Source organism: Saccopteryx leptura, chromosome 9, assembly GCF_036850995.1.
Source record: "Saccopteryx leptura isolate mSacLep1 chromosome 9, mSacLep1_pri_phased_curated, whole genome shotgun sequence".
In the NCBI taxonomy this organism is placed as follows: domain Eukaryota; kingdom Metazoa; phylum Chordata; class Mammalia; order Chiroptera; family Emballonuridae; genus Saccopteryx; species Saccopteryx leptura.
The window spans coordinates 46542146-46548951 of record NC_089511.1 but is presented as its reverse complement, the minus strand read 5'-3'; positions in this window follow the sequence as shown (position 1 = coordinate 46548951).

Genomic DNA, 6806 nt, shown 5'->3' with positions numbered 1-6806 from the left:
TTTTATAAGTTAGGCAGAGGTCTTGGGAAAGGCGGCTGACGTCACTGCCTTGTCTCTGCCTCTATAGGTACAAAGTAATATTTTTTCGTTTGTGGATTGCAGTGGTGCCACAGCTTCTCCAAATTATTTATCTCCCGGCTCAACAGTCTAAAGGAGTCCTGGGCTAGTTCAAAAGGTACCGGGCAGGCCGGCTGAGGCTTCAAATTGCCAGTATCCTCCTCCTCCCACTGGTTTGACTGCCCTTGGAATGGGGAGGGGGCTGATCTATCAGAAGACAGAGCCTCTGGGCCTGAGGCTAGGCTTTTATAAACAACTATTGTGATTTAAACTCCCCTAATGGTCAGGTCCCTTCCCAATGTAAGCTTTTCCTGACTTTTCTGCAGATAAACTTTTTGCTACATTTCAAAGTGAAGGCCAGGAAGCCAATAAATGAGAGAATAGCAAGCCAATTAACTACAACCTCACAGTGGGGGCTCTGGATTTAAAGGCACCCTGAACCCAAACCTTACAGTTAGATGAGAGGCAAAACAGCCAGGACCTTAACTCTGAAGCTAGGATACCTAGCCAAATCCTGGATCCAACAGACTTGTTTCCTCAGCCTCAGTTTCCTCATCTGTAAAAAAGAAATAGCAATAATAATTTCCTCACCAGGTTATAATGGGAATTTTTATTTATTTACAACAATACTTGTGCACTTGCTTTGTGCCATGCACTGTATCTACCACTTTATACCCCATACCTTGTGAGATAGAGATCACCATCATCTATGGACAGGGATACAGATACACAGAATGGCAAAGGCCAAGATCACATGTCTAACTTGTATAGATTTGAACCCAGGCCAGCCTAATTGAAAGTCTGAGATTTTGGTCCCAATGGCTGATATAATTTGCTTTTGAGACTGGAATGTTGGAGAAGGAGCCAGAAGTAAGAGTATTTTCTGTAAATCAGATCATGACCCTTCTCCGCTCAGAACACTCCATGTTTCCCATCCCACTCAGGGTAAAGGCCACAGTCCTCACCATGATTCATTATACTCTGTGTGATCTGGCTCTCATTACCTCCCAGACCTCATCTTTAGTCTGTCTTTTCCCTTCACTTACTCTTTTTTTATATATATTTATTTTATTGATTTTAGAGAGAAGAGAGAGAGGGGGAAAGACAGGAACATCAATCTGTTCTTGTAAGTGCCCTGAGTGGAGACTGAACTGGAAACATCTGTGCTTCGGGATGATGCTCTAACCCAGTGGTACCCAACCCCCGGGCCGCAGACTGGTACCAGTCTGTGGGCCATTTGGTACCAGTCCGCAGAAAAAGAATAAATAACTTACATTATTTCCATTTTACTTCTATTTAAGTCTGAACAATGTTTTATTTTTAAAAAGTGACCAGATTCCCTCTGTTACATCGTCTAAGACTCACTCTTGACGCTTGTCTCGGTCACGTGATACATTTATCCGTCCCACGCTAAAGGCCGGTCCGTGAAAATATTTTCTGACATTAAACCAGTCCATGGCCCAAAAAAGGTTGGGAACCACTGCTCTAACCAACCGAGTTATCCAGCCAAGGGCTCTTCACTTATTCTACCCATTGGGCTCTGCTATTTCCCCAAGCATCTTCTACCACAAGGCTTTTGCACTGGTTGTTCCTTCTGCCTGGAACACCCTTCCCTAAAATATTCCAATAGTTCCCTCACTCACCTCCTTCAAGTGTTTGTTTGAATGTCATTGCCTCAGCAAGGCCTTCTCTGACCACCCTATTTAATCTCACATTCTCCTTCCACTCCCTGACCCCCTTCCCAGGTTTATTTTTCTCTTTAACACATATCACCTTATTAAAAATACTTGCAGCCTGACCAGGCGGTGGCACAGTGGATAGAGTGTCGGACTGGGATGCAGAGGACCCAGGTTTGAAACCCTGAGGCCGCCAGCTTGAGCACAGGCTCATCTGTTTTGAGCAAGGCTCACCAGCTTGAGCCCAAGTTCACCAGCTTGAGCAAGGGGTCACTCGATCTGCTGTAGCCCCCCTGTCAGGGCACTTATGAGAAAGCAATGAACAACTAAGGTGCTGCAACAAAGAATTGATGCTTTTTATCTCTCTCTCCCCTCCTGTCTGTTTGTCCCTATCTGTCCCTCTCTCTTCTTCTCTCTCTGTTTCTGTCACACACAAAAAAACAACTTGCATACCACAGAGATATTATTGTGGGTTGATTCCAGACCACCGCAATGAAGTCAATATCTCAATAAAGCAGATACAGTAATTTCTTGGTTTCCCAATGCATATACACGTTATGTTTACCCTAACTGGTGGTGGTACAGTGGATAGAGCATCAATCTGGGACACTGAGGTCACGGGTTGGAAACCCCGAGGTTGCTGGCTTGAACGTGGGCTCCTCCAGCATAAGCGCAGGCTCACCAGCTTGAGTGCAAGATCATCAAAATGACCCCAAGGTCGCTGTACTGGCTTGAGCCCAAAGGCCACTGGATTGATGCCCAAAGTGGCTGGCTTGAGCAAGGAGTCAGTGGATCTGCTTTGAGCATCGCCACCCTGTCAAGGCATGTAGGAGAAGTAATCAATGAACAACTTAAGTTAAGCAACTATGAATTGATGCTTCTATCTCTTTCCTCCTTCTCTCTCTCCCTTCCTCTCCCTCTCTTTCTCTCTCAAACACAGTTCTTTACACTATATTGTAGTCTAAGTGTGCAATGGTATTATATCTAAAATAACAATGTACATATCCTAATTATTTATTTATTTATTTATTTATTTATTTATTTATTTATTACGTGAAAGGAGAGGAGGCAGAGACAGACTCCCACATGAATCCTGACCAGGATCCACCCAGTAAGCCCACTAGGGGGCAATGTTCTGCCCATCTGGGGCATTGCTCTGTTGCTCATCAACTGAGTTCTTGTTAGTGCTTGAGGTAGAGGCCATAGAGCCATCCTCAGCAACCGGGGCCAACTTGCTCCAATAGAGCCATGGCTGCAAAAGGAGAAGAGAGAGAGAGAGACAGAGAGAAGCAAGAGGGAGTAGAGGGGGCGGAGCAGATGGACACTTCTCCTGTGTGCCCTGACCAGGAATTGAACTTGGGACATCCACATGCTGGGCCAACATTCTACCACTGAACCAACTGGCTAGGACCAAAAACTACTTTATTTTTTAAAAATATTTTTAATAGCCTGACTAGATGGTGGCTCAGTGGATAGAGTGTCAGACTGGGATGCGGAGGACCCAGGTTCAGGACCCCAAGGTCGCCAGCTTGAGCGCGGGCTCATTTGGTTTGAGCAGAGCTCACCAGCTTGGACCCAAGGTCACTGGCTCAAGCAAGGGGTTACTCTGTCTGCTGTAGCCCCACGGTCAAGGCACATATGAGAAAGCAATCAATGAATAACTAAAGTGTCACAACAAAAAACTAATGATTGATGCTTCTCATCTCTCTTTATTCCCGTCTGTCCCTATCTACCCCTCTCTCTGTCTCTCTCTGTCTCTGTAAATTATATATATATATATATATATATATAAAACCTTATTTATTCATTTTAGAGAGGAGAGAGAAGGAGAGAGAGAGAGAGAGAGAGGAAGAGAAGGGGGAAGAGCAGGAAGCATCAACTCCCATATGTGCCTTGACCAGGCAAGCCCAGGGCTTTGAACTGGCGTCCTCAGCATTCCAGGTTGACACTTTATCCACTGTGCCACCACAGGTCAGGCAAAAATATATACTTTATTGATTAAAAATGCTAACCATCATCTGAGCCTACTGGAAAAATTTGCCTATAGACTGCTTGAGGTAGGGTTGCCACAAGCCTTCAATTTGTAAAAAAAATGCAATAATATCTTAAAGCACAATAAATCAAACTACAATAAAACAAGTTATGCCTCTACTTATTTATTTTGTTTATTGTGCCCCTCACCAGAAGCCAGAACCAAGATGGCAAACATTTTGCTTGTTTTGTTCCTTGTATATCCCCAGTGACTAGAAAAGCACATGGTAAATGTTTAATAGAAATTTAAAAAGAATGATTTTTCCATAAGAAATCTCTCTTGTGTATAGATATTTCATTTTGTATCAGGTCCTCTTTTTTTATTATTTTTATTATTATTATTATTATTTTTTTTTTTTTACAGAGGCAGAGATAGACAGGGACAGACAGACAGGAACGGAGAGAGATGAGAAGCATCAATCATCAGTTTCTCGTTGCGCGTTGCGACTTCTTAGTTGTTCATTGATTGCTTTCTCACATGTGCCTTGACCGCGGGCCTTCAGCAGACCGAGTAACCCCCTGCTGGAGCCAGCAACCTTGGGTCTAAGCTGGTGAGCTCTTTGCTCAAGCCAGATGAGCCCGCGCTCAAGCTGGCGACCTCAGGGTCTCGAACCTGGGTCCTTCCGCATCCCAGTCCGACACTCTATCCACTGCGCCACCACCTGGTCAGGCAGGTCCTCTTTTGTATCAGGTGCTCTTTACAGATGCTATTTCACTGAGACTCTCTCTCACTAACAATGAACAAAAGTGATTGCACTGCCACGACACTGCCTGACCTGTTGTGGCACAGTAGATGACAGGTTGACCTGGAGCACTCAGGTTGCTGGTTCAAAACCTCAGGCTTATCTTGGCCAAGGCACATATGAGAAGCAACTACAAGTTGATGGTTCTCACTCCTTCTCCACATTTTTCTCTCTCCTTTCTCTAAAATCAGTAAAGTCTTTGAAAAATAAATAAATAAATGGAGCCCTGGCCAGATAGCTTGGTTGGTTAGAGCATCATCCAGAAGCACAGAAGTTGCCAGTTCAATCACCAGTCAGAGCACAGATCAATGTTCCTGTCTCTCTCTCTCTCTCTCTCTCCCTTCTTCTCTTGCTAAAATCAGTAAGTAAAACTTATAATAATAATAATAATAATAATAAGCCTGACCAGGCGGGGGCGCAGTGGATAAAGTGTTGACCTGGGATGCTGAGGATCCAGGTTTGAAACCCTAAGGTCACAGGCTTGAGCATGGACTCACCAGCATGAGTGCAGGGTTGCTGGCTGAACGTGGGATCATAGACATGACCCCGTGGTTGCTGGCTTGAGCCCAGAGGTCGCTGGCTTGAAGTTCAAGGTCGCTGAGTTGAGCAAGGGGTCACTCGATCTGCTGGAGTCCCCCCAGTCAAGGCACATATGAGAAAGCAATCAATGAACAACTAAAGTGCTGCAACAAAGAATTGATGCTTCTCATATCTCTACCTTCCTGTCTGTCTGTCTCTCTCTGTCTTGCTAAAAAAAAAGAAAAGAAAATTTGTTTTGCCCTGGCCAGAGGGCTCAGTTGGTTAGAGCATTGTCCAGAAGCACAGAAGTTGCCAGTTCAATCCCCAGTCAGGGCACATACAGGAACAGATCAATGTTCCTGTCTCTCTCTCTCTCCCTTTCTTTCTCACTAAAATCAGTAAGTAAAAATTATTTAAAAAAAAAAAAAAAAAAATATATATATATATATATAGGCCTGACCAGGCGGGTTCGCAGTGGATAAAGTATCAACCTGGGATGCTGAGAACCCTGATTCTATCCCTGGTCAGGGCACATACAGGAACAATTGATGTTCCTGTCTTTCTCTTGTTCTTGCTCTCTAAAATCAATAAAATAATTTTGCTCTGATGCTCAGAGGTCTACCAGCCTTTGTTTGTATGATCTCATGCATGTGAAGCATGTGGCACCAGGCTTGGCACCATCTGCCATAGTCCTGTAAATTAGTTGTCATAGGTACTTTTTATATAATTTTACCTTGAAAAGTGAGCTGTCACCCAGCTCTTGAGTCAGACCCTATGTCTGAAGTAGGACGGGGAATGGTTTCTGTCTTGAAATTGAATCACCTGTGGGAGAGGCATTGGGCTCTATTTTTTCACAGCCCAGGGTTCTAAAATGAGTCATTTCTTCACAGACCAACGAAGAGTCATACCAGGAACTCCCCTAGCATGACATACAGGTTGAGAAAATGAGGTCCAGAAAGGGTCAAGGTTCTTCTGAGGTCACATAGCACAGAGACGAAAATAGGAAGATCTGATTCCTGACAAAGGGGTTGGACAGGGGCAGGTCTTTAGGGGAAGCGTCATATCGTCCTCCTAGAAGTGGAAGAGAGGACCCAGACAGTTGTTTCTATTCCAGACTGTGAAAATACAGGTGAGTCAGCCTGTTGTGTGTGATAGGGAGCAGGCATTAAGTCAGTCAGCCTGCACTCTCCCACCCCACCCCCAAGACATACACACCCAGATGGGCTGAGAGCTGGTTTTCTAGGATGCCAAGGTTCCTGACGCAGCACTGGGAATCTTCGTGGAGTGTGTTCTGGGAAATGTCAGGCCTACAGGAAACAGAAGGGTCATCCTGCAGGTGGGCTGGGAGCAGATAGCGCAGAGAGTATGAGAGAACAGGGGCCCAGTGTGCAAGATGCTGAGGGTGAGGGGTTTTATGTACAAATGGGAGAGTTGAGGATGCAAGAATGAGACAATTAGCAAGCAAGGAAAGGGGGTTATATGTGCAAGGGAGGAGGGTAGATGTCAGGATGTGGGTGTTTGAAGCAGAGGGTGGAGCGGCTCCATGTGCGTGGGAAATGTTTGCTGGGAAGACGTGTATTCAAAGGAGAAAGGTCGAGCCTGCTAGGGGTAGAAATAAGAAAGGAGGTTCGCAAGATGCTCATGAAGAGGAGAGGTGTGGAGCTTATAAGGGATGTTTGCAAAGAAGACGGTGTAGAGAACAGCAAGACCCGCCGCACACCAGGCACTTTCATATGAGTGAAAGGGCATAACCGCGCACAAGCGTGCTTCGGAATTTGCC